This window comes from Panthera pardus, unplaced genomic scaffold (genome assembly GCF_024362965.1).
Source record: "Panthera pardus isolate Hobbes unplaced genomic scaffold, ASM2436296v1 HiC_scaffold_12, whole genome shotgun sequence".
In the NCBI taxonomy this organism is placed as follows: domain Eukaryota; kingdom Metazoa; phylum Chordata; class Mammalia; order Carnivora; family Felidae; genus Panthera; species Panthera pardus.
Genome location: NW_026526677.1, coordinates 91,910,526 through 91,935,139, shown reverse-complemented (window position 1 = coordinate 91,935,139; position 24,614 = coordinate 91,910,526). Strand labels below are relative to the sequence as shown.

General features: G+C 45.6%; 1 protein-coding gene across 2 annotated transcripts in view; it reads left to right on the top strand.

Annotated features, from left to right (window-relative positions):
* The window catches only part of DCPS (decapping enzyme, scavenger), a 45,875-nt gene that overhangs the window by 6,828 nt on the left and 14,433 nt on the right, over positions 1 to 24,614 (top strand). The gene's annotated exons all lie outside the window — the stretch shown is intronic.

The window sequence follows — 24,614 nt, the reverse complement described above, 5'->3', positions numbered from 1 at the left end:
TCAGATGCTCAACCAACTGAGCCACCCAGGTGTGCCAATGTTTTTAAAAACACTTAACCCATATTAAATAATAACCGCCATGATTATTCTCATGTGGTGCGTTCTATGCTGGTTTCTGTAACTTGCAGTGAATAGGATACCCTTTCTGCTCTACAGTCTTGTTTGGGGAAGGACACCCTGCAAGTTACTATGAAAGAGGGAAGTAAACTGAACAAGGTTTGGTCACCACCTGGATGTAGGGACAGAGGTCCTGGAAATTTGGAGCCATGTCAGACCCATTTACGGTCCCCAGCAACCCGATCCATATTAGGTGCTCAATAAATGCTGCTGGGAAATGAACCAACAAACAAACAAACTCAGCCGGGTTTTTTTTTTCCTATAGGCAAAGCATTCCACAGCCACAAGGTGGCGGCATTGCCAAAGCATTCCCTTGGCCAGCTCCTTTGGCCTGTGTGCAGGAGCCTTCTCCGCCCCACCTCTCCAACCTCAGAGTCACCAACTCCTAACACTGCCTGTAGAGGCCTTTAGGCAGGGTTCCTGCAGCCTCAGCCCTCTGAGCCCCCTGCACAGTTGCTGCCTTGAGTTTTTCTGCCAACTCTGGCTGTTCCTCCAGGCCTCCTTCCCCACAATATTGCTTGCGTAGGGAAGCCCTTCTCCCTTCAATTTCTTTCTTTCTTTCAGTCTTTTCTTTTCTTTTCTTTTCTTTTCTTTTCTTTTCTTTTCTTTTCTTTTCTTTTCTTTTCTTTTTATTTTAGAGAGAGAGAGAGAGAGCATGCGAGAAGGGGAAAGGAGCAGATGGAGAGAGAGAGAATCTTAAGCAGGCTTCATGCTCAGTGTGGAGCCCAACATGGGGCTCAGTCCTATGACCCTAGGATCATTACCTGAGCCGAATTCCAGAGTCAGACACTCAACAGACTGAGCCACCCAGGCACCCCTCCCCTAGATTTCTGAACTACCTGCTCTCGATTTCTTCTGTTATCTCTCTACTCATTTCTTCCCTACCAGCCTGATGATTTTTGCATTCTCCTCCTTTATCCCTTCCAAATTCTCAGCTGACTATAAGAGACTGCCCCTTTGAGCCACTCATGGCCCCCCACCCTGTTGACACAATAGAGCATGAGCGTTGGAGTTGGACGTGCTCGAGTCCTGTCCCAGTGCTAATGTTTACTTACTAGCGGTGTGGCCCAAGGCAGTGTTGTGCTGTTTCTGAGTTTTAATGTAGTGCAGAGGTTAAGAGCAAGCCTCGAGTCAGACATAATCTGTGCTGGAATCCTGGCTTTGTCCCTTTACCAGCTGTGAAGACTTGGTAAGTTTTTGTATTCATTTAACAGAGACAGAGTGCCTTCCGCATGTTTGGTGCTGTGCTAGGTATATATCGGTGAGTGCATCAGATACTCGCTCTGTCCTTGGAGTGGTAGCTGGGGCACAGAGGCAGACAGCAAACAAGGAAACAAGTGTTACATGGCCACGGGCAGGAGAGGGGCTGGCTCTGTGCGGCCATGACACTCCAGCCGAAACCTGGAGGATGGAAAGGAACCAGCTGTGCTAAGAGCTGGTGAGGGGGGTGGGAGAATGTTCAGGGCACAGCATGTGTTCTGGAGGAGGAAAGAGGAACAGAAAAGAGGCCATTTTGTCAGGAGCTTGAGGGGGCAGTTGATGTCTGTGGTGTGTGATACAGATGTAGTTGGGGAAGTAGCTCCAGTTATTGTTAAATTAGGTTAGTTCAGGACTGTTATGAAATAAGTGACATAAAATGTTTTTGCCTCTGCCCACAAGGAGAGATACATTCTACGTTGTGACCCAGTACATGTGAATAAATGTAAGTGGATTTGAGGGACACAGAAGGTTCACACAACAGTACTTAACCCTTACTTTACCGGACAGTCACCAGTATTTCCAGCTTAATTCCAGTCTTGTTTGTTTCCGTTTAAATGCTGGTCTTAACTTCCTAAATCAATTTCGTCATCACAGTCATGGGTTATGGCTCATGACACAAAGCACATATGGTCTGTGACTGGCTTATGTGTGTACTTGGTAAGTGTTAGTCATTTTCTATTATTACTTTTCTACCTTTAAGATTGTATGGGCCTTAAATGGAAATAGTGTACATTAGGTGCCTGGCCCTGACCGTGCGCAGGTCTCCTTTTTTCCCCCCCGTGGCCATGTGGCAAATGTGAGGGCCGGGTAGGCCAGATGGCTGGCATCTCCATGCTTCCCTGGCCATCCATGCAGGGCAGAGCCTAGATCATCTGCTTTTCCGGCTCTCACGCTCTCATACCCATGGCCTATCAATGGAGCCCTTTCATCAGGATCTCTGTTCTCCCTTACCTGGGGGAGAACGGGGGGGAGATAGTAGAGAGAGGGGTGTGACTCAGAAATCCAGACTGTGTCTAAAAAGGCCAATTGTTTTCCCCGATGTAGAGCAGGGGTGTGGAATCTCAGGTTCAGAGGAGGAGAAGGCGTCTGTGTGGGAGTGAGGCCAGGGCAGGGTGTGGAGAGAACCTGGGAATCACATCGTCTTTCGGTTGCAGAGAACTCTGCATTTTAGTATTTTAGCTACAGGCACGGTTTTCCTCCCTGTGCTCCTTACAGAGGCAAAACCAGGACCCCTGCAGTCCAGAGTGAGGGCTTGTTTGGAGGGAGCATTTTAAAAACTAGCTATTCCCTTCGAGGGTTCGAGCCCTGCCTGGGGCTCTATGCTGACAGCTCAGAACCTGGAGCCTGCTTCAGATTCTGTGTTTCCCTGTCTCTCCCTCTCCCCTGCTCACGCTCTGTCTCTCTTTCTCGCAAAAATAAAAATAAATAGTAAAAAAAAAAATTTTTTTTTTAAACTAGCCATTCCCTGGTAGCATTGTTCATGATAGAAAAATCTAGAAACAATCCAGTTATCAGCGAACCGTAGAATACATAAGTAAATCAAGGTGTTTTCCTGCACCAGACTGCTTCTTCCGGGCAGGGGAAATGAATGAACTACAGCTATACATGTCAAGAATCTCACCATGTAGAGCCAGAAAAGCAAGACACAGAATACACAGTGTGATTCCAATTAGATAAAGTTGAAAACAAGCAGAGCTGAACAATATACTGCTTAGGGATACATGCATACGTAATAGAATTTAGAAGATAAAGAAATGATTAATGCCTGATTCAGCAAAGTGATTATCGCTGGTGGAGGCAGGGCAGAAAGGATGTCAAAAGTCTGGTAAGGCTCTGTTTCTTGGACTGCATGCTCCATGCACGGGTGTTCTTTTGTTTTATTTTAGGTCTTCAAATGGTACCTATTTTTCTTTTTAATTTTTTTTTTTAATGTTTATTTACTTTTGAGAGAGGCAGAGACAGAATGCGAGTGGGTTAGGGGCAAAGAGAGAGAGTGACACAGAAGCAGAAGCAGGCTCCAGGGTCTGAGCTGTCAGCACAGAGCCTGATGCGGGGCTCGAACTCACGAGCTGTGAGATCATGACCTAAGCTGAAGTCGGACGCTCAACCGACTGAGCCACCCAGGTGCCCCAAATGGTACCTATTTTTATATTTATTTTTATTTTATTTTATTTGTTTAAAATTTTTTTAACGTTTATTTATTATTAAGAGACAGAGCGTGAACAGGGGAGGGGCAGAGAGAGAAGGAGACACAGAATTGGAAGCAGGCTCCAGGCTCCGAGCTGTCAGCACAGAGCCTGATGCGGGGCTCGAACTCACAAACCGCAAGATCATGACCTGAGCTGAAGTTGGACGCTTCACCGACTGAGCCACCCAGGCGCCCCTTATATTTATGTACATATACACATGTGTGTAAATGTGTGCATATGTGTACACCTGTTGTTTTACATGTGTGTGTAACAGCTGCTGTTAGCTGTTGGCATATAACATATTGGCCAATAAAAGGTAAGAAAAACTAGTAGGTCCTTAGAAGAACTAAGAACACTCCCCCATTACATTTTAGGGCTCTGCTTTCATTCTCAAATTTGGTTTCTAGACATTGTTGCTGAAAGTAAGTGTTTGATTAAAGCCTCCTTCCTCTGGGTTTTGGGCACTTGACTTCTGTCCTTTTCTCTGGGGCAGACAAGTGGCGGAGCCTGGCTCTTTTGTCTCTCGTGGACAGGGGAGCCCGTGCTGTGCTGGAGCACGTGCCAGGACGGTGCCAGCCCCGGCAGAAGAGGGCAATGTGGGGAGGTCCTCCAGCACCTGGAAGAGAAGGCTTGGTACCAGGCTCTGTGGGCTCTACTCCAGCACACGCTGGCACAGGCCTGTCGCCCCCTCCTCCGTGGGTGTCCTCGGCAGGCCTCCTGTTGCAGCTGAGCTGAACGACCAGAGTTCTGTGAGCAGTGACCCACAGGGAAAGCCTCACCAGACGGGTTTCCACCTGAGCGGGGGTGTTGAAGAGCCCCGTGCCGGGAGGTGACACCAGCGCAAGTCATGGAATTGCCCTGGGACCCAGTTTCTCTGAAAGAAAAATGAGGGATCCAATAGCTGGCTAGCCCACCTCAGTGGACTTCTGTATCATATGAGATCGTGGAACCACAGTCTCTCAGGTTTGAATGGAACTCGACGTTTATTTAGTAATGTGATTCTTAACTGGAACTTTTCATCAGGATTGCTTAAAGAGCTTTCTCGAATACAAATCTGGACCTACTGAATAAACCTCTGTGGTGGGATTAGGCCATTCATCACAGTCATACAGTCCCATGGTCAGCTCATCAGATAGCCCTGAGGGGCTTATCTACATGGCCAGGAACAGGCTCTTATACTACTCTGCCCCACCCTGGTCCTGCTTTCCAGAAGCAACTACCATGAAGAGAATTTCTGGGTTTGGTGCTTCTGGTAATTTCCTCCAAACACTTAGCTGAAAACTAAGGTCATACAACTTCTTGATTTGTACAGTTTTGACCCTATCAGTCCTCCACAGTGGAAATTGAGAGGTTTAGGCTTCTTTATACTCTCCTTGCCCTGTCTCCCCTCTCCTTCCAATATTTATGTTTATGTTATTGCTTTTAGAGTCTTAAAAAATTGCCTCTGGAATCGTACACATACTGAAACCTTTAGCCCTGCGTCCCTCTTGTCACTCTGTCGGGTGAGAACACCCATGCCTCTGGCCTTTGCTGTCTCCCAGCTTCTCTGTCAGCCATGCTTGTACTTCACACTGTCACAGTATTTTCTGTTGCACGATTGTAATCAGGTCTTGTGTGTTTTCTCTGATTCTGAGCTGCCAGACGGTATGGTGGCCAGTTTAATGTGTGCTACACGCTCACACAGAGTGTGTTAGGGCTCTGGTTCCTCTCCTACCTGCCCTGTGCAGTGGACCCTCATGCCCCCGGGATGTGTCTGATGTATAGGTCAAACAGATTCTCTGTTCTCACATCCCAACACGTTCTTCCAAATCATGCTGTTTTTAGTTTATTTCCTATTTGAACCATTATTTTATGCCTTTCTTTTTTCATTTCATAAAGTTTCTAGTTGTCCTGCCCCCCCCCCTTTTTTTTGACTTGTGGCAGGAAGAAGCCTGAGCCTTTACTCTGTTTTTGAAATTATCCAGCTACTGGTTTGAGAATTCATTACATGATAAGTCCTTCCTGGAAACGTTGCTTCCAGAATACTCTTTCCTGCTCCTCCAATCTGGACAGCTGATGCTTTCTGCATGCTGCATGGCTGTCAACTTGAGACTTCCTTTCACAGCTCTTCTGAGTTAGATACAATGTTTTCTGGATTTGATGTCTTTCTCTCTGGTTTTAGTCTCTTGTTTAGCTAATGTGTAGTCTTTAAGTAATTCCTCAGAAAGAACACATGAAAGGTAAACCTTGAATCCTTCATTTTGCCCTCACTCTTGATTGATGCGTGGCTGAATACAGAATTTAAATTTCTTTCCCTCAAAACATTGGAGACGCTGATCTGTTGACTTCAAGCATCCATTGTTGTTAACAAGACATCTGATGCCAGTTCGATTTTCACTTCCTTACAATTAACTTGGTTTTGCATTTTCATTCTTTTTTTTTTTCCCCCCCTGCTTTGTCAGTTTCCTTTCCTGGAGCTTATGTTAGTATGCTCAGTTAATCTTAGGTGTACTGAAATATGTAAGGCTGTGTTGAGGTTGGATTTTTTTTTTTTTCATTCATTGTGCTCAGTACTTTTGGACCCTTTTGATTTAAAGTCTTATGTCATTCTTCCGCTCTGTACATTTTTTTTCTGTTATTTCTTTGATGATTTCCTTCCCTGTTTCCTTTATTTTCCTCTTACTGGAAACCCTCTTAGGTGTGAGACTCCTAGAGTGATCCTGTGTATTGCTCCTGTGTTCTCCCGCTTTTCCCATCTAGGTCTTTTCTTTTTACAGGCCAGTAGATTGCCTTAACTTTATCTTCCAGACCTCCTGGTGGAGGTCTTTTTTTTTTTTTTTTTTTTTAGTTTTTTTTTAACGTTTATTTATTTTTGAGACAGACAGAGACAGAGCATGAACAGGGGAGGGGCAGAGAGAGAGGGAGACACAGAATCTGAAACATGCTCCAGGCTCTGAGCTGTCAGCACAGAGCCCGACGCGGGGCTCGAACTCACGGACCGCAAGATCATGACCCGAGCCGAAGTCGGACGCTTAACCGACTGAGCCACCCAGGCGCCCCCTGGTGGAGGTCTTAATTTGGCAGTCATATTTTTAATTTTCTTCCTTCTGATTCTCTGTTTCATTTTCTTAGCATCTTGCCCTTGCTTTACAGGGTCCAAACTGGGTTGACTTTCTCTGACCCACTAATTAGAATAGTTTTCAGAATTATCTCTTGACCCTTCCCTGATCTCATTTCCTCTGGGATCTGGTTCTGGTTGTTTATTTTGGTCATTCTTTTTCAGGCTGCTGGTTTTCTCTTAACGTCTGGTGAACGTTAGCTCATCAATGTTTACAAATGAAGAAGCAGGCTGATAGTCTAGTGAGTTGATATGGGCTTTGTCTGCTATCCACTTGGTAGGTCTATTTCCACAACAGGCCTCTCCTGGATGAGTATCTGGCCCATTGCCCTGTGGATGGGGAGCGGGCCTTTTCGGCTGGCTGGCTGGCCATGCCTCAGGGTGCAGTTTGAGTAGCATTCCAGACGTACTAGCACCCGCTCCAGAGCCCTCAACGCTCTCTTGTCCACTCCAGCTTATGGGCCAGATCTGGCCTGCTGCTTTTCGTGTGGCCTGTGAGCTAAGAATGGTTGTTGCATTTTTAAAGGGTTGTTTTAAAAAACAAAAAACTAAGAAGAAAACGAGAAAGAGACAGCATGGCCTACAACACCTAAAATATCTGTTGTCATGTTTTCCAGAAAAGCTTGCCTACCACTGCTCTGGTCCGTGGTTTGATGCCTTTGGAGGACAGCCCTCCCGTTTTCATCTGGCATGAAGTGGCCGCCCCTGGGGCGGTGTTGTGGCACAGGGTGCAACGAGTTGGTGCAGCTGTTCTCTAGATAGCCCTTTGGTTGATTCCAGCTTCCAGCTTCACTTCCCCTCCTGTCCTCTGTACCTGGTTGCTTAGAGCCAGCTGGGTATGTAGCACGGAGGGGTGCATACTGGGAGCCGGTGGGTTGGAGTGTGCGGACGTGGTTTCTCCCACAGCTGGGGACGTGGTAGCCCCTGGGATGGCTGGACTTGGTGATGGGAGGGTGAGAAGTAGAAGGGGTATTCTGGGTGAGGGTAATAGTGTAGACAGAGCTGTGGAGTGGGCTCCTCACATTAGCTGGGCTTTGAAATGAGGTAGGGGAAAAGGGGTATTTGCTCCTTTGGTTTCATCCCTTGAGGCCACCTGACGATGGCAGATTTCTGCCTACTTTTCTCCCTGGGTGCTTTAGAGCTTGTGACGCCAGTGAACCAAGCCCCGAAGGGGCTTGGAGAGACAGTAGAATGACAACTTTTCATTTCAAGATGGAAAGGTTTCTTTCTTTTTTTAAATTTATTTTATTTTATTTCTTAAATTTACATCCAAGTTAGCGTATAGTGCAACAATGGTTTCGGGAGTAGATCCCTTAATGCTCCTTACCCATTTAGCCCATCCCCCCCTCCCACAACCCCTCCAGGAACCCTGTTTGTTCTCCATATTTAAGAGTCTCTTATGTTTTGTCTCCCTCCCTGTTTTTATATTATTTTTGCTTCCCTTCCCTTGTGTTCATCTGTTCTGTGTCTTAAAGTCCTCATATGAGTGCAGTCATATGATACTTGTCTTTCTCTGACTGACTTATTTTGCTTAGCATAATATCCTCTAGTTCCATCCACGTAGTTGCAAATGGCAAGATTTCATTCTTTTTGATTGCCGAGTAATACTCCAGCGTGTGTGTGTGTGTGTGTGTGTGTGTGTGCGCGCGCACACACACACACACACACACACACACACCACGTCTTCTTTATCCATTCATCCATCAGTGGACATTTGGGCTCTTTCCCATACTTTGGCTATTGTTGATAGTGCTACTATAAACATTGGGGTGCTTGTGTCCCTTTGAAACAGCATACCTGTATCCCTTTGATAAATACCCAATAATGTAATTGCTGGGTTGTAGGGTAGTTCTGTCTTTAATTTTTTGAAGAACCTCCATACCATTTTCCAGAGTGGCTGCACCAGCTTTCATTCCCACCAACAATGCAAAAGATCCTCTTTCTCCGCATCCTCGCCAACGTCTGTTGTTGCCTGAGTTGTGAACGTTAGCCATTCTGACAGGTGTGAGGTGGTATTTCATTGTGGTTTTGATTTGTATTTCCCTGATGATGAGTGATGTTGAGCATTTTTCCCTGTGTCGGTTGGCCATCTGGATGTCTTCCTTGGAGAAGTGTCTATTCATGTCTTTTGCCCATTTCTTCACTGGATTATTTGTTTTTCGGGTGTGGAGTTTGATAAGTTCTTTATAGATTTTGGATACTAACCCTTTATCTGATATGTCATTTGCAAATATCTTCTCCCATTCTGTCGGTTGCCTTTTAGTTTTGCTGATTGTTTCCTTTGCTGTGCAGAAGGTTTTTATTTTGATAAGGTCCCAATAGTTCATTTTTGCTTTGGTTTCCCTTGCCTCCAGGGACACGTTGAGTAAGAAGTTGCTGCGGCCAAGATCAAAGAGGTTTTTTTCCTGCTTTCTCCTCGAGGATTTTGATGGCTTCCTGTCTTACATCGAGGTCTTTCATCCATTTTGAGTTTATTTTTGTGACTGGTGTAAGCAAGTGGTCCAGGTTCATTCTTCTGCATGTCGCTGTCCAGTTTTCCCAGCACCACTTGCTGAAGAGACTGTCTTGATTCCATCGGATATTCTTTCCTGCTTTGTCAAAGATTAGTTGGCCATATGTTTGTGGGTCCATTTCTGGGTTCTCTGTTCTGTTCCATTAATCTGAGTGTCTGTTCTTGTGCCAGTACCATACTGTCATGATGATTATAGCTTTGCAGTATAGCTTGAAGTCTGGGATTGTGATGCCTCCTGCTTTGGTTTTGTTTTTCAAGATTGCTTTGGCTACTTGGGGTCTTTTCTGGTTCCATACAAATTTTAGGATTGTTTGTTCTAGCTCTGTGAAGAATGCTGGTGTTATTTTGATAGGGATTGCATTGAATATGTAGATTGCTTTGGGTAGTGTGGACATTTTAACAATATTTGTTCTTCCTATCCAGGAGCATGGAATCTTTTTCCATTTTTTTTTGTGTCTCCTTCAGTTTCTTTCATAAGTTTTCTGTAGTTTTCAGTGTATAGATTTTTCACCTCTTTGTTTAGATTTATTCCTAGGTATTTTATGGTTTTTGGTGCAACTGTAAATGGGATCGATTCCTTGATTTCTCTTTCTGCTGCTTCATTGTTGGTGTATAGGAATGCATCTGATTTCTGTGCATTGATTTTATATCCTGCAACTTTGCCGAATTCATGAATCAGTTCTAGCAGTTTTTTGGTGGAATCTTTTGGGTTTTCCTTATAGAGTATCATGTCATCTGCGAAGAGTGAAAGTTTGACCTCCTCCTGGCTGATTTGGATGCCTTTTATTTCTTTGTGTTGTCTGATGGCTGAGGCTAAGACTTCCAATACTATGTTGAATAACAGTGGCGAGAGTGGACATCCCGGTCTTGTTCCTGACCTTAGGGGGAAAGCTCTCAGTTTTTCCCCATGGAAGATAATATTAGCACTGGGTCTTTCATATATGGCTTTTGTGATCTCGAGGTATGATCCTTGTATCCCAACTTTCTTGAGGTTTTTTAGTAAGAAAGGGTGCTGTATTTTGTCAGATGCTTTCTCTGCATCTGTTGAGAAGATCATGTGGTTCCTGTCCTTTCTTTTATTGATGGGATGAATCACATTGATTGTTTTGCAGATATTGAACCAGCCCTGCATCCCAGGTATAAATCCCACTTGGTCGTGGTGCATAATTTTTTTAATGTATTGCTGGATCCAGTTGGCTGATATCTTGTTGAGGATTATTTCATCCGTGGAAGTTGGTCTATAGTTCTCCTTTTTAGAGTGGTGTTTGTCTGGTTTTAGAATCAAGGTAATGCTGGCTTCATAGAAAGAGTTTGGAAGTTTTCCTTCTATTTCTATTTTTGGAACAGCTTCAAGAGTATAGGTGTTAACTCTTCCTTAAATGTTTGGTAGAATTCCCCTGGAAAACCATCTGGCCCTGGACTCCTGTTTTTTGGGAGATTTTTGATTACTAATTTGATTTCTTTACTGGTTATGGGCAAGGTGGAAAGGTTTCTAACACCTGGGTAAAATTCTTTAAAAAAATTGTTTTTAATGTTTATTTATTTTTGAGAGAGAGACAGAGCACAAACCAGGGAGGGGCAGAGAGGGAGACACAGAGTCCGAAACAGGCTTCAGGCACCCAGCTGTCAGCCCAGAGCCCGATGTGGAGCTCGACTCATGAACCATGAGGTCATGACCTGAGCCGAAGTCAGACAGTTAACCAACTGAGCCACCCAGGCGCCCCAGCCTGGGTAAAATTCTTGACCCAGACCTTGGGTTCTCCCTTTCCCATGGCAGTCTAATTGGCTCATTCTCTCCTTCCCCTGCCACCTCAGCTCAGGGAACCCTTGCACACTGCCTCCTCTGTGCCCCCGTCTCCTCCCTTCCCTCTGTTCAATTCTCCATTTAGACACCTGGCTTCCATGAAGCCAGGAGAAGCCATGTCATTCAGAAATGAGTAGAAATGAGTAGATCCTGAACGACTGAGATGCAGTCACCAGCACTAGTGGTGTTCTCTTTCTCTCTGTCTCCCAGATGGGGCAAGTTCCCAAGACTCTGTGGCAGTCTTGAGGCTCAAGTCAGCAGAAAAGTCAGCTTACTCAGGACCAGTGGGCGAAGGCGGATTACCCACAGGATAGCTGGTTCCACTTCATTGCTTGGCTCCAGCTGTGGCTGCCGGCCTGCGGCAGCCTGGTTCCGTTGTCCCCTTCTGATCCATACTTCTCAGTGAATGATAACCTAGAATTCTGGTAGCCTGGGCCCATCTCGATGGGGGATGTATCCTGTGCCTTGGGCTTTCTCCCTTCCCACCAACACTCATACTGTGGCAGTGTCCGTTGATGTTGCCCTGAGACTGGGTACCTGTGCTCCTCTCAGAGTGAATAAGAAAATGCCTTTAGACAGGAATTTGAGAGAGGGGCCATGTTTTGGAACTCCCAAGTGTTTGGTCCAGTAGCTTTTGCAGTCTGATCTGCTTCCCCAGAATAGCTTCTTCCTGTGTGTGGGAACGTGGGGGATCTCACAGCCCTAATGGTGGGACTGTCCACCAGTGGCTCCATTATCTCATTAGATACCAGTTCTCAGTCCTTCTATTCAAATGGAACTTTGTGGAATGCAGTAAGTCCCACAGCCATCCTGTAGCAGCATTTCTCATTCCTAAAGGACCACCTCTGATACCGTGTAGCCAAAGGCCACCTCAGGCAACCCTGGGGCGGCATTCAGAGTCCCCGGATTTGCTTGTATTTGCTTGTGGGCCACTGGCTGTCATATGTCCTTCCTGGGCCTTGGAGAACTGAGGAGAAGGAGGGAAGGAGCCTGTCACATCCAGGGCCTGGCTAAAAATCAGTATTTGCCCCTCCCCTGCTTCTAATAGCATCTCTGCTTTCATTGAGACAGGTCATTAGCGGCTCGAAGGTTTGCTGTGGGGTGGCCAGAGCTGCCTGCAGGACCCTGCCCACACCCTTCACCCCGTTTTTTTTTTTATCTGGGGGTCTCTCCAGGCCTCCCCTGGAGTACTTGCAGCATGCCTGCTTGTGCAGGACAATGACCACCCCCTCTCCGGCCTCCAGCCTGCCCTCCCTGGACACCTCAGGGGAGATCCCCAAGAGGAGGGAAGATAACACAAGTCCCCAGGAGACCCTGCAGCCTTGCTCCCTTGCCAGCCTTTCCGCCAGGGTTCTTTGATGGAGCGCCCCACCAGTTTTGGGCGTCTGCCCTGTCACCTGGGTGGCTCTGCCCGGGCCCTTGTGGAAGGGGATGTGGGGGTGGGTGTCACACGCAGATCCTGCTTTGCTGCTGCTTCTCTCCAGGCTCCCCCGAGCCGGCACATCTGGGTCAAATAAGTTGAAACTGGCTCATCGTAATGAAAGGAGAGCAAAAGCCACAGACTGAGCCATAGGAATTACCTCATCGTGTAGAAGACATCAGTAACGGCTGGAAAGCAGTCTTGTTTGAACATGTGTATGGGAAGGAGAGCAGACTGTCTGTGGTTTGCATTTTCATGTTTCATGTGCAGCAGCATTTTCCTGGGGATTTGGCTAAGCCAGCTTTGGCAGAGAGCAAGAAAGGCAGCTGCTCTTTTCCTCTTTGTAGCCCTGCCTCCCCGCCTCTGAAGGTAGTTGGGCGGAGGATGGGGGTGGGCTTCTTTATTGGAGAAGGCCTTTCAGGACACTCTTAGGGGTCTTTTCCGACAGCACAGAGCTGTCCTAGCCAGGAACACAGCGACCTGCCCTCCTGCGCTGCAGAGAGAAGGAACATGCGTGTATAGGGCAGTGATTCATCTGGGATGCAGATGCCAAGACATCCCTGCCATCCCAAGCCCTGCACGGGCTGCGGTGCCACCACAAGGCAGGCCTCCTTCCCTGAGAGCCAGCACCGTCATCTGGTGGGGAGCAGTGGGGGGTGACGCGACGCACATAAGCTGAAACAGCCGTTGTCCCCTGGTGCGAGCGGGGTCGTCTTCCATCCCTCCGTGCACCCCACCAGAGCCCATTCTCGCCCAGCATCCAGCCACAGCGTACCCTGGCGATCAGTACTTCCCGAGTACCTCCGCGTCTGTGCCCCTGCCCCACTCCCTCCCCAGGAAGCATGACAGACAGACACCAGTGCTGCTGTTGGTCCCATGCGTTGTGGTGTGTTTCCAGACCTCCCAGTCTGCAGCCCCAATCTCTCTGGTACCTTATTATGCCCTTTGGTTTTGCTGACAGCTGTTTACATGTCTTTGGGAGGGACTGGAACTAATCACGTTTCTCCCATCTGATGGGGCTGCTTTTTGGAGAACACGGAGGTAGGACAGGCTTCTTAGGGAAGGGTCTGAAAGGGAATGGCCCTCTGCCACTGGGAAAGCAATGTTGCACAGAGGAGCCAGACTGCTTGGGTTCACATCTCAGCTCTGTGCCTTCTTAGCTGTGTGGCCTTGGCCAAATCACTTAACCTCTCTGGGGCTTATTTAAGGAGGGGCTTACTTTTCAGTTTTTAATGTATTTGTTACATAAGTGATCCACATTTGTTTTGGAAAATGTAATAAATCCCCCCCCCCCAAATTAATTTAAAAAATTACAGTTATGTGTAATTCCACCACCCAGTGGTAACCGTTCCACATCTTGGACCGTGTCCTGAAATTCAGGCTTTTTTCTGTGTGTGTTTATGTGTATGCAGTTATGCATGCGCACATTCTTTAAAAAGTAAAATGGTATAATATATATTCTGTTCTGTAACTGCATCGTAAGGACCTAATACATATGAGGTGCTGCTTTAGGCTCTGCACACACAGTATGTAAAACAACGCCTCTGCTCTCAAGAAGCTTATGTCCAGTTGGAGGAGATGAACCATAAATAAACAAATAGGTCAAGTGGTAATAAACAGCTAAGAAGAAAAAGAAAGTATTAAACAGGGTTATTACCGTATTATTGACTATGTCCTTGATGCTGTACCTTTCCTCTTTGTGACATTTTTTTTTTTTTTTTATAACTGAAACAGACTTTCGGGTTTTTTGTTCATTTGTTTTAGGTTTTAGATTCTACATGAAAAATTATATGGTATTTGTTTTTCTGTAACTGACTTATTTCATTTGGCATAATATACTCTAGGTCCATCCATGTTGTTACAAATGTCAAAATTTCTTTTTTTTTTTTTTTTTAATGGCTGAGTAATGTTCCAGTGTATGTATATACCCCTTTTTTATCCATTAATCTATTGATGGACACTTGGGCTGCTTCCAGATTTTGGCTCTTGTAAATAATGCTGCCATAAACATAGGGCTGCCTATGTCTTTTTGAATTAGTATTTTCGTTTTCCTTAGGTAAATACCCACTAGTGGAATTCCTGGATCACATGGTATGGTGACAGATGGTGACTACATGTATCTTGGGGAGTGCTGAGTAATATTATAGAATTGTCCAATTTGATGGGGTGCCTGGGTAGCTGAGTCGGTTAAGCGTCCGGCTTCGGTTCAGGTCATGATCTCACAGTTTGTGAGTTCGAGCCCTGCATCAGGCTGTGTGCTGACAGCTCAGAGCCTGGAGCCTGCTTCGGATTCTGTGTCTCCCTCTCTCTCTGCCCCTCCCCCGCTCATGCTCTGTCTCTGTCTCTCTCTCTCTCTCTCTCAAAACTAAATCAACATTAAAAAAAAGAATTGTCAAATTTGATAGATTGTACACTTGAAACTAATAGAACATTGTACATCACATACACTTCAAAAATGCATTTTTGAAAGTAAAGCATTATGGGGGTGCCTGGGTGGCTCAGTCAGTTAAGCATAAGACTTTGGCTCGGGTCATGATCTCACAGTTATGGGCTCGAGCCCCGCATGAGGCTGTCTGCTGTCAGCACGGAGCCTCCTTCAGATTCTCTGTCTCCCTCTCTCTCTGCCTCTCTCCTGCTCCCTGTCTCTCAAAAATAAATAAGCATTAAAAAATAATAGTAATAAAGCCTTATGGGGTACCTGAGTGGCTCAGTCTGTTGAGCTCATGGTCTGTGAGTTCAAGCTCCACATCGGGCTTGCTGCTGTCTGTGTGGAGCCCACTTCAGATGCTCTGTCCGTCTCTGTGCCCCTGTCCCGCGTGTGCTCTCTCAAAAATAAACAAACATTTAAAAAATAATAAAAAAGAAAGCACTGTGGGGCACCTGGGTGGCTCAGTTAGTTAAGTGTCTGACTCTTGATTTTGGTTCAGGTCATGGTTTCAGCACTGTGAGATCCAGCCTCACATGGGGCTCCACAGTGTGGAGCCTGCTTAAGATTTTCTGTCTTCCTCTCTGTTCCTCCCGCCGACCCCCCCCCCCACACAAATAAAAAAAAAAATAATAAAGCATTATAAGGGAGACAGAAGGACAGGGACATGGGCTTCCAGTTACAAGAGGGCATTTTGCCCACCTGTTTCCTCTAAAACCCTCACTAGAAATGACATTAAAGAAATTGCCTTACAAAAAGTTATCCTGCAGCGACTAGAGAAGGAGAGGAGACAAACCTAGGAAGTGATAGGAGGAGTGACTGACCTCACGGATGTGGGAGAGGGAAACCTGAGCCAGCAGGTCCCATAAATTCTGTCCCACTTCACCCAACTGGTAACGGCCCCTCCCAGAGATCCAGCGTCTACAGAGGTTCAAACAAGGTCTGGAGGTTCTCAGTGCAGTTGAGGGGGGCTCAGGGTACTGAAATGTAGAGGCTTAAGTGGACGCTTACCTATTCAGTGTTAATGCCCTCTCCCCCTGCCCGCCAGCTGCTTCTCCTTCCTGTCACTCAGAATGCTGTCAGCCAGGCTTGTACTCCATGTACGAGATTGGAAGAGTCACGTGTGGAGAATCTGACCAGTGCAAGAGAGAAGACAAACCTTCGGGGATTCCGTCATGCAGGGGCATAGCCTGACCATCCTAAAATGAAGCTTCAGGTGAACACACGTATGTCCACAGAGCTTCCCATCAGCTTTGTAGTGTTCGGCCCTCCGATATGAGTGAGTGGACAGGCAAGGGTGACCAGACTTGAGGAAAGTGTCAGTTGAAAAAGAGAGGAAGGAAAAGAAAAGAACTCGGAAGAAACAGAAACTATGTGGGGAGAAGAAATTTGCAAAAACTGTCGTTAACGTCCGAGACAAATGATATATCAAAGGCATAAGAATAAGATACCATCAACAAGGAGTTTTTTTAAGAAGCTCTTGGAAATTAAATGCACAGTAGAACTGAAAATTTCAATACAAGAAGTTAAAACTTCCTTAAAATTAGAACGGTAAGACACAGAGGGCATTCACTTTCTAACATCCCCTCTGTAAAGAGAGCTTTCCTACTGTTCTTACTTTCTGATCTTATGCTCTAATAAACTTTTGCCTGCTGCTCAAAAAAAAACAAAAACTAAAAAAAAATAAAAGACACAGATGGAAAATGGGAGAGAAAAGCAAAGTGGAAGATGGATCTAAAAAGCTAAATATTAAATATTCAGATAGGCATTCTAGAAAGACAGGGTGGGGAAAATGGGGGAGAAAATAATCAGAGAAATAAGAGGTTTTCCAGGACTGAAGAACAGGATTTTTGAGATTGAAAGTCCATTTACCCAGATCAGGGGATGAATAGAAACCACTCAGAGACCCATCAACATGGTTGGGACATTGAGGACAACAAGAAAACGGGTCAGTACAAAGGTATGGGGATCAGAAAGACCTCAAACTTCTCAACAGCATCATCGCAATCTAGAAACTCGTGGAGCTTTCATATTTTGAGGGTCACTGCTTTGCATCATAGAATTCTTTTGCCAAACTCTTTTTTTTTTATTTTTTATTTTTTTACGTTTATTTATTTTTGAGACACAGAGCATGAACGGGGGAGGGTCAGAGAGAGAGGGAGACACAGGATCCAAAACAGGCTCCAGGCTGTAGGCTCTGAGCTGTCAGCACAGAGCCTGATGCAGGGCTCAAACTCACAGACTGAGATCATGACCCGAGCCAAAGTCGGACGCTCAACCGACTGAGCCACCCAGGCGCCCCTTTCACCAAACTCTTAATTGTGACAGTAGAACACAGACATTTTCAGATGTTCCAAGTCTCTAAATGTATCTCGCTTGTTCCACAGCTCTGGAAGCAACTTGACTTTGTGCCTTAGTGTTGTGGTCCTTAATGTGTGGTCCTGGAACCAGGACCAGTGGCAGTGGCTGCACCTGGCAACTTCTTAAAAAAGGCATCTTTGCCCACCCCAGATGTCTTCAGTCAGGTGGTTCTGGTGCACAGTGCAGTTTGGGAACCACTGCTTTAGCAAAATAAAGATGCAAACAGGAAAGAGGAAGATAGTGGGGATCCAGGAAGCAAAACGTCCAGCAGCAGAGAGAAGGGGAGACGGCTGCCAGATGGTGGTGCATTGAGCTCCCGGGCATAGCTCCTCACAGACACCTGCTGGAGTGGGTCAGAGGCTCCGGGAGGACACATTGCTTGTGTCCTTCTGGGTTTGAACATTAAGAGATTTATATAGGGGCACCTGGGTGGCTCAGTCAGTTAAGTGTCCGACTCTTGATTTTGGCTCGGGTCAAGATCTCACAGTTTGTGAGACGGAGCCCCACGTCAGGCTCTACACGCTGATGGTTCAGAGCCTGCTTGGGAGTCTCTCTCGCCCCACCCCTCTCAAATAAACTTAGAAGAGATTTCTATAAACGGAAGTGGATGTAGGGATGAATTAGTGACAAGTTAATAGAAAAGTGAGCAGATAAGAGTAATGACTAACTACACATAGCCAAAGTTGTGCTGAAAAGGAAAACTAGTCATAGTATTCAGCAGTGAAAGCATTTATATCATCATGGTAGTGTTAACATTTTATTCTGACTTCTCCAAAATTGTACAATAGTTGTATTGTGAGATTAGGGGGTAAGAGAGAAAAGAGTGTGCAGGGAGGGTCCCCACATGCACACGTGCTTTTGATAGCTGGTAAAAAAGCTAAATCTTTACCTCTGTAATGGGAAGTTAATAAGAAATAGTAAAAGTGAGAAGTCAAGGGGGAACAAGATAGAAACATATCTGTAATTAAAACTGTGGAAGTACACAAGCAAAGAGACGTCAAGAAGAATTGAAAGTGGTGTGTGGGGAAAAGCAGGAAACTTCTGGCTTCATGTGACTAACCTATGTGCCAGCATGCCTTGAATTAAAAATAAAAGCAAAGTTTGAAAAAGCACAATAGGTGGAGTGGTTTCATAAGGAGTATCAGGGAAGTCCTCTGAACGTACAATTGTCCCTTGAACGGTGCGGGGGTTAGGGGTATCGGTCCCCCGTGCAGCTGAAAATCCACTCCCCTCTAAATTAACTCCCGGCTAAAACTCCCTGAAAACTGAACTACTCCCCCCAAACTTAACCCTTCATGCAGCTGAAAATCCACATACAACTTTGAGCTGTCCCCAAAGTTAATAACCTGCTGTTGACTGGAAGCTTTGGCGATGGTAGAAGCAGTTGATGAACACATATTTTGTGTGTTGTATGTATTCTGTACTGTGTTCTCACACTGAAGTAAGCTAGAGAAAAGAAAATGGTGTTAAAACCATAAGGAAGAGAAAATACATTTCCAATACTCTATTGTATTTATTGGGGGAAAAAATCGCTAAGTGAACCCATGCAGTTCAAACCTGTGTTGTTCAGGGGTCAGCTGTACTGTGAACATTATCGAGAGATGGGTTTTGAGGGGGTTCGAAATTGTTCCAAGCTGTTATTTTAAGAATACCAGTAGGAGGGCAGGATTGGGGGGGGGGGGCTCCTTGTTGTTTCTCTAGCCACAGGGGAACGCTGGGTGGGGACGTGCCAGGTATGCTTACCCTGGGCAGTCAGTTTGCTAAGCGGAGGTTGGCAGAGGGCACCAGGAAGGTGCTCAGGCCTCATGTGTTGACCTACGGGGTTGGCACCATGATGCCACAGCTGAAGCCCAGTCCCGAGCCAGATGGAGCTGTGGGATCGAGGGCACCCGTTTCTTTCTGTGTCAAGTGGGGACCCTAATAACACCTACCTCACACTGGTTGTGAGGAGTGAATGAGTTAATGCACGTATAGGGCTTAGAACAGCGCCTGGTATGTCTTTTAGCAATTAGCGCTGAGGGTCCAGAGGATATTGACACTTTTTTTTTTTTTTTTTACTTTTTATTTTGGAAAAAAAAAAAAAAAATCAACCCTACAGAAAAGTTGTAAGAATAGTGCAAAGAACTCCCTTGTAAAAGCCTTATTGCTAACATCTTACCACTTTTGCCTTTTCTCTCTCCGTATGTACCTATATGATATTTTGCTCACTCTTGTTATTACTGAAAAGTAAGTTGCAGACATTATAACCTTCCTTGCTAAGCACTTCAGTGTATGTTTCCTAGGAACCAGAGTAAAGTGGTCAATTTTAGGAAATCTCCCACATATACCAAGCTAGTTTGCAGTGTAGACACCATTATGAAATTTTACCGCTTGTTCCAATACCATCTTCCCAGCAGGACACCTCTCCCCCATCCAGGATCCAGTCCAGTCTCTAGTGTCCTTTAATCCGGAACAGCCTTTCTGCCTTCCTTTATTTTCTCTTTGACCCTTTTGAAGAGTTATCAAGCCACTTGTTTTGTAGAATGTCCCTGGATTAGGGTGGGCTAATTTTTCCTCGTGATCCGATTCGGACCATGCATTTTTGGCCAGAATACCACGGCACATCCCTCAGGAGGCTCCTGATGGCAGTGTGTCCTGTTAGGAGTGATGTTAACTCTGAGCACCTGGGCCCTTTGTCATTAATAAGTAATCTACAGGAAGATACTTTGAGACTGTGTGTGGACATCCTGTTCCCCAACATATTTTCACCTGGTGGTTTGAGCATTTATTGGGCATTGACACTTGACCAAAATCCTCATGAAGTTCACTTGCAGGTCAACGTCTTGATTTGGCATTTAGATAGACACCAAAGTTTACTTTTGCTTGTCAATAAAAAAACTTAGCATTGGGAAGCATACTGATTTTTATCAGAGAAGTTTTAATCCATTTGGCTCAAAAATGCCCTTCCTGGGGCTTAAGCCTAAAAGGCTAGATTCATTTATCCACTTGTTCAGTCTTCGTTGAGTGCCTCCTGCAGGCCAAGTGCTATTCCTGGTGCTGGGGATAAAATGATTAAAACAATTTTTAAAGGTAGACAAAAACCCCTGTCCTCCTGGAAGCTACATTCTAATGGGAGAATCAGACAATAAATCTGTACTGTACTGTCAGGTGGTAAGGAGTGAGGAAAAAGCAAGCCATCGGCGAGATAGACAGGGACGAGGTAAGGGGAGCTCCTTCAGCAGGGCTGGTGGAGAACTCCAACCTTGACTTAGGTGAGAGCAGCTGGTCAGAGGCCTAGAGATGGGATGTGAGTTAGCGGAACTGTAAAGAGGTCTGTGTGGCCGGGGCGGAGACATCGAGGGGGTGATGGTGGTGAATGAGGTTGGAGAAAGGGCTAGAGCAGGGTGGCTGAGGGCTGTGTAGACAATGCTGGGAACCCAGGGGAACGGTCCAGGTTTGAAGGGGCACAGCCCCCACCCCTGTCAACAGCACGTGAAGCCAGCCCACTCCTGCCCGGGGCTGCTGGTGGTGGCCTGACAGAGGCCTGGCCCCCAAGAGTGATTAGCTCTGAGGGGGTCCAGGGTCCAGCAGTGGGGCTTCTGCATCCACATCCAAGCAGGAGTTTCTCAGAAAAGGAAGAAAGATGGCAGGAAGTAAGGAGCTGGAAAATGCCTTTTTCTGTTTTCCCTGCCGCAGAAGGGGAAGGCGGGAGGAAGGGGAAGGCGGGAGGGGGCTGGCCTGGGGAGGCGCCCGCTTCCCAGCACCCTGGGTGGCTGGGGCGGTCTCTGACAAGCCTTGGCAGACAGGGGCGTGCTCCTGGGCCCAGCGGCTTTCTGATCTGAAACAGCCAGGGAGCCCCAGGCTGTGAGCCCGGGCTCGGTGGTCATTGCCAGCAGGGCGGGCTGTTCTCCAACGTGAGTGTGGCCTTTGTCTCCGGCCGGATCCCCCATACGGAGGGAGCTCCTCCGCTCATGGCTTTTCTCCCCGCTGCCCAGCCCAGGCTACCAAAGTAACAGCAAACACAGCAACAGTGAGAGCTAGCCTGTGAGAGAACTTCTCTGTGCAGGGGGCATGGGGGTGGGGGTGGGCACCTGCTGAATGCTTCCCACCTACTGCTCACTGAGTTCTCATAACCACCCTATACAGTAGGTCACCCGCGCCCGGTTACACAGCTAAGTGCAGAGCCAGTATTTGAACCCAGGCCCACTGGTGCTAGAATCTCCGTTCTCTGCAAAGCTACTCTTGGATAAGGGATTTTCCTGGAGCACACTGCAAGGGTCAAGGCAATGCCATTGGGTCTATTTCTGGCAGTTTCTTATCTCTTGGGACCTGGTGTACTTGACCTCTGGCCTTTCTCCCAGAGCCATTAGAGGGTTTTGGGAGTGAGGAAGTACTTTTGCTGCCACCTCGAGGGTTGTGAGGAGGCCTTTGTGCCTCCATTTCAGGGTCAGATCCAGAGATTCCCAGGAAGTGGAGGGGACGTGGTGCCCCCCACTGGTCCAGATGACATGTTTCGTTTAATGTTGACAGCAACTCTAAGGGCAGATTTTGTGACCAGTCTTTAACAGATGAGGAAACTGGGGCCCCGAGAGGTTAAATAACACACCCAAGGTCGGACTGTCTGTAAGCGGGTGGGGGGAGTGTGGTGTCAACTCAGGTCCAGAGCCTGTGTCTTTGCGCTGAGCTGCTGTGCCTCCCAGAGCTGAAGGACTGGTGTTTGATGCTCACTGGAACTTGTGTGCTGGGTTAGCACCTCGGTCTGTCCCCACTGGACTGTTGGAATAATATGCGGCCAGCAGGTAGGTGTTTGAAGAGCACCAGCTTTTAGGGTAAGGAAACCTCACATTTGGCGTTGCCTCTGTCACATCTCGAGGCAGAAGTCCTGACTCCTGTGAAACAGGGATTCAAATTGCCTACGTCCTCAGACCACGTACGAAAGTGTAGGTGCGTGCGGGAATTTCTGGAGTTTTAAAGTGTGCCTGCTGGGCTTCCTTCAGGTTACCCTGGGCGAGCACTCTGAATCGAGAGTAAGAGAGTTGGGCAGGACATGGGTCTGTTGAGAAACATCCTGATTTTGTTTTTTTTTTTAATTTTATTTTTTTAAATTTACATCCAAATTAGTTAGCATATAGTACAACGATGATTTCAGGAGAAGATTCCTTAGTGCCCCTTACCCATTTAGCCCATCCCCCCTCCCACAACCCCTCCAGTAACCCTCAGTTTGTTCTCCATATTTATGAGTCTCTTCTGTTTTGTCCCCCTCCCTGTTTTTATATTATTTTTGTTTCCCTTCCCTTATGTTCATCTGTTTTGTCTCTTAAAGTCCTCATGAGTGGAGTCATATGATTTTTCTTTCTCTGACTAATTTCACTTAGCATCACACCCTCCAGTTCCATCCACGTAGTTGCAAATGGCAAGATTTCATTCTTTTTGATTGTCGAGTAATACTCCATTGTGTACATATACATATATATATATGTATATGTATATATGTATATGTATATGTATATATGTATACATGTATATGTATGTGTATATGTACACATGTATATATGAATATATGTATATGTATACATATACGTATATACATATACATATGTGTACATATACATATATATACATATGTATGTATATACGTATATACATATACATATGTATACATATACATATATATACATATATGTATATACGTATATACATATATGTATATATATACATATGTACACATATATGTACACACACACATATATACACATATGTACATATATATGTATATATATATACACCACATCTTCTTTATCCATTCATCTGTCGATGGACATTTGGGCTCTTTCCATACTTGGCTATTGTTGATAGTGCTGCTATAAACATGGGGATGCATGTGTCCCTTCAAACCAGCACACCTGTATCCCGTGGATAAATGCCTAGTAGTGCAGTTGCTGGGTCGTAAGGTAGTTCTGTTTTTAGTTTTTTGAGGAACCTCCATACTGTTTTCCAGAGTGGCTGCACCAGGTTGTATTCCCACCAACAATGCAAAAGAGATTCTCTTTCTCCACATCCTCGCCAACGTCTGTTGTTGCCTGAGTTGTGAATGTTAGCCATTCTGACAGGTGTAAGGTGGTATCTCATTGTGGTTTTGATTTGTATTTCTCTGATGATGAGTGATGTTGAGCATTTTTTCCTGTGTCGGTTGGCCATCTGGATGTCTTCCTTGGAGAAGTGTCTATTCATGTCTTTTGCCCATTTCTTCACTGGATTGTTTTTTTTTGGGTGTTGAGTTTGATAGGTTTTTTTTTTTATAGATTTTAGATACTAACCCTTTATCTGATATGTCATTTGCAAATATCTTCTCCCATTCTGTTGGTTGCCTTTTAGTTTTGCTGATTGTTTCCTTTGCTGTGCAGAAGGTTTTTATTTTGATAAGGTCCCAATAGTTCATTTTTGCTTTGGTTTCCCTTGCCTCCAGGGACACGTTGAGTAAGAAGTTGCTGCGGCCAAGATCAAAGAGGTTTTTTTCCTGCTTTCTCCTCGAGGATTTTGATGGCTTCCTGTCTTACATCGAGGTCTTTCATCCATTTTGAGTTTATTTTTGTGACTGGTGTAAGCAAGTGGTCCAGGTTCATTCTTCTGCATGTCACTGTCCAGTTTTCCCAGCACCGCTTGCTGAAGAGACTGTCTTGATTCCATCGGATATTCTTTCCTGCTTTGTCAAAGATTAGTTGGCCATATGTTTGTGGGTCCATTTCTGGGTTCTCTGTTCTGTTCCATTAATCTGAGTGTCTGTTCTTGTGCCGGTACCATACTGTCATGATGATTATAGCTTTGCAGTATAGCTTGAAGTCTGGGATTGTGATGCCTCCTGCTTTGGTTTTGTTTTTCAAGATTGCTTTGGCTACTTGGGGTCTTTTCTGGTTCCATACAAATTTTAGGATTGTTTGTTCTAGCTCTGTGAAGAATGCTGGTGTTATTTTGATAGGGATTGCATTGAATATGTAGATTGCTTTGGGTAGTGTCGACATTTTAACAATATTTGTTCTTCCTATCCAGGAGCATGGAATCTTTTTCCATTTTTTTGTGTCTTCTTCAGTTTCTTTCATAAGTTTTCTGTAGTTTTCAGTGTATAGATTTTTCACCTCTTTGTTTAGATTTATTCCTAGGTATTTTATGGTTTTTGGTGCAACTGTAAATGGGATCAATTCCTTGATTTCTCTTTCTGCTGCTTCATTGTTGGTGTATAGGAATGCAACCAATTTCTGTGCGTTGATTTTATATCCTGCAACTTTGCCGAATTCATGAATCAGTTCTAGCAGTTTTTTGGTGGAATCTTTTGGGTTTTCCTCATAGACTATCATGTCATCTGCGAAGAGTGAAAGTTTGACCTCCTCCTGGCTGATTTGGATGCCTTTTATTTCTTTGTGTTGTCTGACTACAGAAGCTAAGACTTCCAATA